This window comes from Arachis stenosperma, chromosome 9 (assembly GCF_014773155.1).
Source record: "Arachis stenosperma cultivar V10309 chromosome 9, arast.V10309.gnm1.PFL2, whole genome shotgun sequence".
NCBI classification, from domain to species: domain Eukaryota; kingdom Viridiplantae; phylum Streptophyta; class Magnoliopsida; order Fabales; family Fabaceae; genus Arachis; species Arachis stenosperma.
Genome location: NC_080385.1, coordinates 95,595,387 through 95,607,110, shown reverse-complemented (window position 1 = coordinate 95,607,110; position 11,724 = coordinate 95,595,387). Strand labels below are relative to the sequence as shown.

Below are 11,724 nucleotides of genomic sequence, written 5' to 3'. Positions count from 1 at the left end.
TCTTCAGTGACATACTCATCCTCTTCAGAGGAAGAATACTCATCAGAGCTCATGAATGGCAGAAGTAAGTCCAATGGAATCTCTATGGTCTCATTTTGAGCCTCAGATTCCCATTGGAACTCAGAGGAGATTGGTACACGCTCACTGAGGTCTTCCTCAGTGGCGTCCTCCTCTTCTCTTTCCTCTCCATATTCGGCCATATCTATGGCTTTGCACTCTCCTTTTGGATTTTCTTCTGTATTACTTGGGAGAGTGCTAGAAGGGAGTTCAGTGACTTTCTTGCTCAGCTGACCCACTTGTCCTTCCAAATTTCTGGTGGAGGACCTTGTTTCATTCATGAAACTTTGAGTGGTCTTTATTAGATCAGAGACCATTGTTGCTAAGTCAGAAGTATTCTGCTTAGAACTCTCTGTCTGCTGCTGAGAAGATGATGGAAAAGGCTTGCTATTGCTAGGCCTGTTTCTTCCACCATTATTGTTATTGAGACCTTGTTGAGGTCTCTCTTGATTCTTCCATGAGAAATTGGGGTGATTTCTCCATGAAGAATTGTAGGTGTTTCCATAGGGTTCTCCTAGGTAATTCACCTCTTCCATAGAAGGGTTCTCAGGATCATAGGCTTCTTCCTCAGATGAAGCTTCCTTAATACTGCTTGGTGCATTTTGCATTCCAGACAGACTTTGAGAAATCAAATTGACTTGTTGAGTCAATATCTTGTTCTGAGCCAATATGGCATTCAGAGTATCAATCTCAAGAACTCCTTTCTTCTGACTAGTCCCATTGTTCACAGGATTCCTTTCAGAAGTGTACATGAATTGGTTATTTGCAACCATTTCAATCAATTCTTGAGCTTCTGCAGGCGTCTTCTTCAGATGAAGAGATCCTCCAGCAGAGCTATCCAAAGACATCTTGGATAGTTCAGAGAGACCATCATAGAAAATACCTATGATGCTCCATTCAGAAAGCATGTCTGAAGGACATCTTCTGATTAATTGTTTGTATCTTTCCCAAGCTTCATAGAGGGATTCTCCATCCTTCTGTCTGAAGGTCTGGACTTCCACTCTAAGCTTACTCCATCTTTGTGGTGGAAAGAACTTTGCCAAGAAGGCATTGACTAGCTTTTCCCAAGAGTCCAGGCTTTCTTTAGGTTGAGAATCCAACCATATTCTAGCTCTGTCTCTTACAGCAAAAGGGAATAGCATCAGTCTGTAGACCTCAGGGTTAACCCCATTAGTCTTGACTGTGTCACAGATTTGCAAGAATTCAGCTAAGAACTGATGAGGATCTTCCATTGGAAGTCCATGGAACTTGCAATTCTGTTGCATTAGAGAAACTAATCGAGGCTTAAGCTCAAAGTTGTTTGCTCCAACGGCAGGGATAGAGATGCTTCTCCCATAGAAATTAGGAGTAGGTGCAGTGAAGTCACCCAGCACCTTCCTTGCATTGTTGGCATTGTTGTTGTTTTCGGCTGCCATGGGTTCTTCTTCCTTGAAGAATTCGGTCTGGTCCTCTAAAGAGAGTTGTGCTTTGGCTTCTCTTAGCTTTCTCTTCAGGGTCCTTTCAGGTTCAGGATCAGCTTCAACAAGAATGCCTTTGTCTCTGCTCCTGCTCATATGAAAGAGAAGAGAAAAAGAAAATGTGGAATCCTCTATGTCACAGTATAGAGATTCCTTGAAGTGTCAGAGGAAAAGAGAAATAGAAAGAAGAAGGAGAAGAAGAATTCGAACTTTAATTAGATAAGGTTCGAATTGTGCATTTAGAAGGAGTGGTACTCCATAAATAGTAGGATGTGGGAAGGAGGGAAGAGAATTTTCGAAAATTCAATCAAAAGATTTTGAAAACATTTTGAAAATTTGATTGAAAATTTTCGAAAATTCAAAGTGAAGAAGAAATCAATTGATTTTTGAAAAAGATTTTGAAATTAGAAATCAAAAATATTTGATTGAAAACTATTTTGAAAAAGATGACGTTAAAAAGATTTGATTGAAAAGTTATGGTTTTAAAAAGATGTGATTGAGAAGATATGATTTGAAAACAATTTTAAAAGATATGATTTGAAAACAATTTGAAAAGATATGATTTGAAAATTAATGACTTGCCTAACAAGAAAAGATATGATTCAAACATAAAACCTTTCTTAATAGAAAAGGCAAAAAATGTTCAATCAAATCATTAATTGTTAGTAAGTATCTTTGAAAAAGGAAAGAAATTGATTTTGAAAACATTTGATTGAAAAGATATGATTTGAAAAAGATTTGGTTTTGAAAAACTTTGAAAACTTGAAAAAAAATTGATTTTGAAAACAAAATCTTCCCCCTAGCACCATCCTGGCGTTAAACGCCCAGAATGGTATACATTCTGGCGTTTAACGCCCAAAATGCTACCTCTTTGGGCGTTAAACGCCCAACCAGGTACCCTGGCTGGCGTTTAAACGCCAGTCTGCCTTCTTCACTGGGCATTTTTGAATGCTCAGCTTTTTCTGTATAATTCCTCTGCAGTATGTTCTGAATCTTCAATTCTTTATCATTGACTTGAAAAGACACAAATTAAAAATATTTTTGGATTTTTAATAATCAAAATGCAACACGAATCAATTAACAATGCATGCAAGACACCAATCTTAGCAGTTTGTGTGCTACTGACACTATATGAGACACATGAACACTCAAGTCAATAGATTTTAAAGATCAAAACAAGAAATATGCATGGATTCGAAAAATATAACAAAAACATGCATTTGACACCAAACTTAAGATGAGACTCTAGACTCAAACAAGAAATATTTTGGATTTTATGGTTTTGCAAATTTTTTTGTATTTTTCGAAAATTAAGTGGGAAAAGGTATCAAAATTCTTAATGAGAATTCCAGGAATCAGTGCAATGCTAGTCTAAGACTCCGGTCCAGGAATTAGACATGGCTTCACAGCCAGCCAAGCTTTCAAAGAAAGCTTCGGTCCAAAACACTAGACATGACCAAAGGTCAGCCAAGCCTTAGCAGATCACTGCTCCAAAAGCAAGATTGATTAAAATCAACAAGCTCTTGTGGTGATAAGTTGAAACCTCGGTCCAATCAGATTAGACATGGCTTCTCAGCCAGCCAGATTTCAACAAATCATCATGAAACTCTAGAATTCATCTTCAAGAATTTTGAAAAAAATACCTAATCTAAGCAACAAGATGAACCGTCAGTTGTCCAAACTAGAACAATCCCAGGAATTGTTACCAAAAGCTTGCTCAAAACTTGAACAATCCCCGGCAACGGCGCCAAAAACTTGGTGCGCGAAATTGTGATCACTACAACTTCACACAACTAACCAGCAAGTGCACTGGGTCGTCCAAGTAATACCTTACGTGAGTAAGGGTCGATCCCACGGAGATTGTTAGCATTGAAGCAAGCTATGGTCATCTTGTAAATCTTAGTCAGGCAAACTCAAATGTATATGATGATGAACGAAAATAACATAGAAGATAAGGATAGTGATACTTATGTATATCATTGGTGTAAGAGCTTCAGACAAGTGTATGAAGATGCCTTCCCTTCCGTCTCTCTGCTTTCCTACTGCCTTCATCCAATCCTTCTTACTCCTTTCCATGGCAAGCTCGTATAGGGTTTCACTGTTGTCAGCAGCTACCTCCCATCCGCGCAGTGAAAGCTAATGCACGCACTCTGTCACAGTACTGCCAATCACCGGTTTGGTTCCCTCCCCTACCGGAATAGAATCACTCTTTTGCGTCTGTCACTAACGCCCAGTAGGTTACAGGTTTGAAGCACGTCACAGTCATTCAGTCATTGAATCCTACTCAGAATACCACAGACAAGGTTAGACCTTCCGGATTCTCTTGAATGCCGCCATCAGTTCTTGCCTATACCACGAAGACTCTGATCTCACGGAATGGCTGGCTCGTTTGTCAGGCGAGCACTCGGTTGTCAGGCGATCAACCATGCATCGTGCAATCAGGAATCCAAGAGATATTCACTAAGCCTCAGATGCTTGTAGAACAAGAATGGTTGTCAGTCACCTTGTTCATGGGGTGAGAATGGTGATGGGCGTCAATCATCACCTTCATCATGTTGAAGAACAAGTGATATCTTGGTAAAAGAACAAGCGGAATTGAATGGAAGAACAATAGTAATTGCATTAATACTCGAGGTACAGCAGAGCTCCACACCTTAATCTATGGTGTGTAGAAACTCCACCGTTAAAAATACATAAGAACAAGGTCTAGGCATGGCCGAATGGCCAGCCTCCCAAAGAGGGTTCAATCATAAAAACATGATCAAAAGGCTCTCCCTAATACAATAGTAAAAGGTCCTACTTATAGAAAACTAGTACATAGATGAGTAAATGACATAAAAATCCACTTCCGGGCCTACTTGGTGTGTGCTTGGGCTGAGCAATGAAGCAATTTCGTGTAGAGACTCTCCTTGGAGTTAAACGCCAGCTTTAGTGCCAGTTTGGGCGTTTAACTCCCAATTAGGTGCCAGTTCCGGCGTTTAACGCTGGAATTTCTTGAGGTGACTTTGAACGCCGGTTTGGGCCATCAAATCTTGGGCAAAGTATGGACTATTATATATTGCTGGAAAGCCCAGGATGTCTACTTTCCAACGCCGTTGAGAGCGCGCCAATTGGGCTTCTGTAGCTCCAGAAAATCCACTTCGAGTGCAGGGAGGTCAGAATCCAACAGCATCTGCAGTCCTTTTGAGTCTCTGGATCAGATTTTTGCTCAGGTCTCTCAATTTCAGCCAGAAAATACCTGAAATCACAGAAAAACACACAAACTCATAGTAAAGTCCAGAAAAGTGAATTTTAACTAAAAACTAATAAAAATATAATAAAAACTAACTAGATCATACTAAAAATCTACTAAAAACAATGCCAAAAAGCATACAAATTATCCGCTCATCAACAATCAAAGATGGGAGGAGCCACAAGGATTTGATCAACGCTCATGGCAACAACCACCTCCAATGGACTATCAACAACCACCACCATATGCCTATGAACCCTTTCCTCAACATAACTTTGGACCACCACACTCACAAGCCCCTTTCTGCCATTCACCTCCATATGACCCTAACCCTCAACCACCATACCAACCACCTTATGAGCCATATGAACCATATATAGAACCACCCCAATTCCAACCCAATTACTCACAAGAACCACCACTTCAATATTCACCATCTCCATATCCATCAATCCAAGAGCATTATGATCCTACTTATGAAAACCGAGTTTATCAAGAGGCAAAGGATCGTCTCAAGGAAACAATGGATCGATTTCAGGCAACCACTCAACAACTGGGGCAAGTATTAATTCAATGGGCTTCTAGACGCTTAAATACACAAGGATCAGCCACAGCCCCATGTGGACAGTCTAGTGAAGAGCATAGCATAAAGGAGATACCAGAAACTCCAGTGGACAAGACAGAGCATGAATTCATACTAGAACAAGTAGGAGACGCAGAACCTCCATGGGAAAGACAAGACATAGAGCCTCCTTCCAAGACGGTTGAAATTGATGCTGAAGAGGGTGTACAACCTCCAAAGCATATCATAGTTGAAGACTTGGAAGAGGTTGATCAAGAGATGGAGATTCAAGAAGAAGAAGCACAACCTCCCATGCCCTTGGAAAGCAATAAAAAGGAGATTGAATTGAAAGAGAGCTACCAAGAGGAAGAGGTTGAAATTGAAGAAGTTTGCAAAGAGGTGGTAATTATCAGAGAATAGCACAAGGGAGTGGAGCTTGCAATTTCATTAAAGATACCTCCCCCTAAGTCGCCATCATCCTTCACAACATTCAAGTGGGTAAAATTCATATCCCATAGCTTTCTAATCCCACTTGAATATGGGCTACTGGAGACGGATGGTCAACTTAGAGCTCTTTGTGGCATTAAGAGTAAAAGGAAGATGGTCAGTGGTAAGAATTGTCCTACAAGGTTCATCATGGTTGGAAGCTTTAAGCTTAAACATAAAGGTTGGTATAAAGCTCAACTGAATGGGTCTAGGAAGATGTTTGGACATTTCAGTGAGAATTCTAAAACTGAACCACCTGGATGGAATCATGATAATCAACTTGAAGACGGGTACAAAAGCAAGGTTTGGGACCCCGGAATTCATTCCAACAATCAACACTCTTGGGGCCTTGTAACTTGCTTTAACTTACTTGAAGGCTTTCTGCGCCTAGTTTGGGACCCGGAGGTTACTGGAGATACAAACATTGGTGGAGATTCTTGGATGAGTTCAAGCACAAGCCACCATAACAAGGAGCTCATCAAATGTCCAACTTAAGGACTTTAACTAAAAGTGCTAGGTAGGAGATAACCCACCATGGTATGATCGTTCATTTTTCATTTTTATTTAGTTTTATTTGCTTTTGAGTTTTATTTTATTTTATTATATTGAACCTGGAGTTTTGCATCACATTCATATTAACACTGCATTCTGCATCTTTTCAGATTAAAAAAAAAAAGCGAGCACGCGACGCGACCGCATCAGTGACGCGTCCGCGTCGCAAGGAGATGAGAGAATAATAAATTGAACAGAGAGTTACGCAGGAGCAGGGCTGGAGGCGCGCTATTAGCACAAATTGACTCCACGCGAACGCATCGATGACGCGTCCGCGTCATTTGGAAAAATAGCCTCCCACGCGACCGCGTCACCCACGCGGCCGCGTGACCTGAAATCGGCGTAAAAAGGGTGTATGGCCGAAAGTTGAGCTGGAATTGGGCTGGACCCGTGCTAGCAGCACAAGCCCTGCCACGCGAACGCGTCACCTACGCGTCCGCATCATATTGGAAATAAGGCCACCCGCGCGATCGCATCGACCACGCGACCGCGTCACCCTGGATTTTGGCAATACCAAGTTTCGAACAGAGAGTTGTGCGACCGCGAGGCTGCACTCGCGCCACTAGCACAAATCGAGTCACGCGATCGCGTGCCTCACGCGTCCGCGTCACCTAACCTTATCGCGCACCACGCGACCGCGTCACCCACGCGACCGCGTCGCCAGCGACGCACAACCTATCCAGATTAGTGCCAATTTTCTTATCTTCTCTTTTCTAATCCTAATTTCTTCCTTCTCTCTCCTTTCTCACTTTCTTTTTTCTTCTCATCCTTTTTTCCTCTCATTTTATTTTACTTCATTTATTTGCATATTCATTCATTGCATTATTCTCATTGGTGTTGGAGTTTTATTTGGATAAGCGTGCCTTATTATATTTGAGCACGTGGCTACTCGGAGAAGAGATTTGACAATTGTCATTTACTTATGGCTCTCATATACATCTGGATTACATTATTTTCATCCCTATTTTAACTTGCACACCCAATGTATTTGGGATTATCATTCACAATTGTCATCATTACACATGCTCTTTAATTTGGCACATTTATTACTTGATGCTTGAGCTATGCCTCTCATGCCTATTATTTGCATGTTTTTACCCTCTTGCATCTAATTATTTTGAATTGCTCTTTATTGTTGTCTTCCCTACATGTTGTAGCTACCATGTAGATGGACTATCATCTTTCCTTTGGCATTCTTTATCACTTGGAATTTCCCCCCTTCTGGTCTTAGTTTTCTATATTTCACACTCTTCCTTTTTCTTCTTCCTTAGGCATGGGTACCAAGAAAGGAAAAGAGAAGGCCACTGACAAGACACCAGCAAGGAAAGAAACCAAGAGATCTCCAACTAAGGTGCCTCCATCTACAAGCGTCAGTTGGAGCAACCCGTCCACCTGCACATCTCAGCATGCACCGAGGACGGTGCAATCTTTAAGTGTGGGGAGGTCGATACCGATCTCCATGGGTTAGTTACTTCTTAACTCAACACCAATATTTTATTTTATTTGTTTGTTCATTGTTGCATTTGCATGTTTGTTTGATTTTTGTGCATATTTTACCACTTGGTTAAAGTAATATTTTCTTTTTCAAGAAACCTTTTAGAAAATTTCACTAATTTGAATAAAATTTAATGTTACACTTGTTTGAAGAGATATTATACTGGAACATGGTTTAGAACTCGAACACACAAAACCTGTGAGATTTTTGAGCCTATTTGAATTGGTTGCATTTTATCAACCAAAAATTTTGTTTTAATGTGTATTTTTCTCTCTAAAATTGTGTTCTTTGTCTTGCTTAATTCTATATTTCCATAATTTGATGTATGCATGCACTTATATGATTGAGGCCTTTGTTTCACTTAGCTTACATACCCACATGGCCTTACCTTTCATTATCCTTTGCAAACCAATTTGAGCCTATTTTACCCCTTTGTTATTTATTTTATCACATCATTAACTCTAAGCAGAAAACAATAATGTCCTTAATTTGAATCCTTAGTTAGCTTAGACTAGTGAGAGTGCTCATAAATTAAGTGTGGAAAAAGTGGGTTTGGAAACAATTGGTTTGAGAATTGAGTATGTTAGAATTTTCTGAAAATGTGAAAGAATGTTGAGAATATGTTCATGCATTCAATACTTTAATCATATGCATTGAAAAAAAAAGAAAAATAAAGGAGAAAAAGAAAAGAAAAAGAGCAAATAATAAAAGGGGACAAAATGCCCCAAAGTAAGTGGTGAAAGCAATGCATATGATTTGTACTTGAAATTAGAATGTATGAATATGTGGAAAACATAGTTAATGGACAGTTAGGTTTGTATTGTGATTACATGGATTGTCTAAAGTTAGGTGAAAAGTTTAAGTTAATTAAGGATTCAGATTTTAGTCCACTTGACCAAATACAATCCTACCTTGACCCTAACCACATTACAACCCTTAAAAGACCTCTTGATATGTGTATTTATGCATTAAATTTATGTTGATTGTTAGATGAAGAGCAAGCCTTAGAAAGTAAGGTTAGTAGAGAATTGAGAGAATCGAACCTAAAACACCTGAGTGATTAGAGTGTATACACTACCAGTAAGGGTTCGATGCTCAATTCCTTGTTCCCTGCTTTCATAAGCTATTTTCTTCTTACAAGTCTATTTGTACTTCATTTTTATGATTTGAATTAGTGAAATCCAGTTCATATTTGTTCTTGAAAGATTTGTTTATTTTTAATCAAAGTAGGTAGAAACATTTTGCATGTAGTTGCATTTATATAGATAGGTTGCATTTCATACATTCTACCATTCCTCTTCATCTTTATAGCTTCTCTTGAGCTTAACATGAGGACATGCTATTGTTTAAGTGTGGGGAGGTTGATAAACCACTATTTTATGGTTTATCTTGTACTCAATTGAGTGGTTTTTATCAACTCTTTACCCACTTATTCATACTATTTGCATGGTTTTACATTTGCCTTCCTAATTATGTGCTTTGATTGAAAACATGCTTCTTTGGACTTATAATTTCTAATATTAATCATCTCTTATCACCATTAGATGCCTTGATATGTGTGTTAAGTGTTTTCAGAGATTACAGGGCAGGAATGGCTCAGAGGATGGAAAGGAAGCATGCAAAAGTGGAAGGAATACAAGAAGTTGGAGAAACTGCTAAGCTGTCCAGCCTGACCTCTTCACACTCAAACGGCTATAACTTTAGCTACAGAGGTCCAAACGATGCGGTTTCAGTTGCATTGGAAAGCTAACGTCCGGGGCTTCTATTTGATATATAATTTGCTATAGCTGCCCCGACGCCAGGCGACGCGAACGCGTGAGTCACGCGGACGCGTGACCTGGCAGGAACGCAACCCGCGTGGCCACGTGAGCCATGCGGCCACGTCACTTTTCCGCGACCTGTACGGACCAGAAAGCGCTGGAAGTGACTTCTGGGCTGCTTTTGACCCAGTTTTCAGCCCAGAACACACAGATTAGAGGCTCTAAAGTTGGGGAATGCATGTATTCATAATTATTCACTCATAATTCACTTTTCATGTTTTAGATGTAGTTTTTAGAGAGAGAGAGAGAGGTTCTCTCCTCTCTCTTAGGATTAGGATTTAGGACTTCTCTTAGTTTTAGGAGTGACTCTCAATCCCAGGTTCTTTATTTTTATTTATCCCAATTTAATTTATGAATTCTTCCATGTTACAGATTACTCTTTTAAATTAATGTTATTTGAGATAATTCAGATTGATGATTGCTGTCTTTTATTTATATAAATAATTTGGATTTTCCTATTGCCCAATTGGCTTATGAATATTGTTAGTTTTAGATTTTACTGCTTTGAATGAATTGAAGGTATTCCAGATATTTATGATTTTAATTTAGCTTTTTACATTCTTGGCTTTGGTTAAATAATTGGTGACTCTAGAGTTATCAAACTCATTGTTGATTGAAAATTGGATTTCTTCGTTTCATTAATTCAAGTTCCAATAACTCTAGTCTTTCCCAAGGAAAGACTAGGACCTGAGGAATCAAAATTAATTCATCCACTTAACTTACCTTCATAGTTAGAGGTTAACAAAGTGGGAGAAAAATCCAATTCTCATTACAATTGATAAGGATAACCAGGATAGGACCTCCAGTTCCCATACCTTGCCAAGAGTTTATTTTATAGTTATTTATTTATTTTTCTTATTATTTTTTTTGTGCAACATACTGCCCCCTTACCTCCTAAACCCCAATTTACAACTCATAACCAATAATAAGAACATACCTCCCTGCAATTCCTTAAGAAGACGACCCGAGGTTTAAATACTCGGTTATCAATTTATTTAGGGGTTTGTTACTTGTGACAACCAAAACATTTGTATGAAGGGATTTCTGTCGGTTTAGAGACTATATCTACAACGCGACTATTTTTATGAAATTCTTTACTGGCAAAAATCCCAACGTCAGATCCATTCATTCATTCACACACATTAGTTTTAGATAGATGTAGAGTTCTAGAGAGAGGCTCTTTCCTCTCTCTAGATTTTAGGGTTTCTTCTTTTATTTTCAGTTTCATCTAAGTTTAGGTTTTACTTCTTTTTTTGATTCAAGTTCCTCTTTTAGTTTATTATTATTACCTCTTTGCTTTCTTAGCTTTATATGTTGTTTCCTTTACTTTGTTACTTTATTGGTCATGACTCATTGTTGATTCTAATTTCCTTTTAATGCACGTTAAAGTATTTTATGTTTATTGTTATCTTCTTTATTTTGTTGTTATTGTTTTCTTACAATTGTTAGTCTTAGATTTTACTATTTCTTGCTAGTTTTCTATGTTTTCATTTTGTGCCTTCCAAGTGTTTGATAAAATGCTTGGTTGGATTTTAAAATAGATTTTTTTGTTCTTGGCCTGGATTGAGTAATTTGGAGACTCTTGAATTGTCAAAGGCTCTTGTTAATCGGTGATTGAAAGTTGCTAGTTGGCTTGAGTTTCACTAAATCTAGTCTTTGATTAGGAGTTGTTAACTTAATTTGAGTTTGCTCACTGGATTTTCCTTCAATTGTTAGAGGTTAACTAAGTGAGAGCAAAAGGCAATTACCATCACAATTGACGATGACAATGAGGATAGGAATTCTAATTCTCAACCCTTGCTAGGACTTTTCTTAGTTGTTAGTTTATTTTCTTGTTATTTACATTCCTTGTTCATCATTTAAAAACCCCAAAAATATACTTTCCGAAAACCAATAATAAGTACACTTCCCTGTAATTCCTTTGAAAGACGACCCAATGTTTAAATACTTCGGTTATTTTATTTGTTTGTATTATGAAAAATAAATTAAAGGTTGACCGAGGATAATTTTTTAGTTTAGAACTATACTTGCAACGTGATTTTATTGAAAAATTGTTTACCGAC

The 11,724-nt window shown here is 38.5% G+C and overlaps 1 non-coding gene across 1 annotated transcript; it reads left to right on the top strand.

Moving 5' to 3' along the window:
• Positions 1–959: 959 nt before the first annotated feature.
• LOC130953395 (small nucleolar RNA R71) lies at positions 960–1,067 on the top strand. The gene has a single exon (XR_009075566.1). It is a non-coding gene; the product is annotated as a small nucleolar RNA R71 (small nucleolar RNA).
• Positions 1,068–11,724: the final 10,657 nt, after the last annotated feature.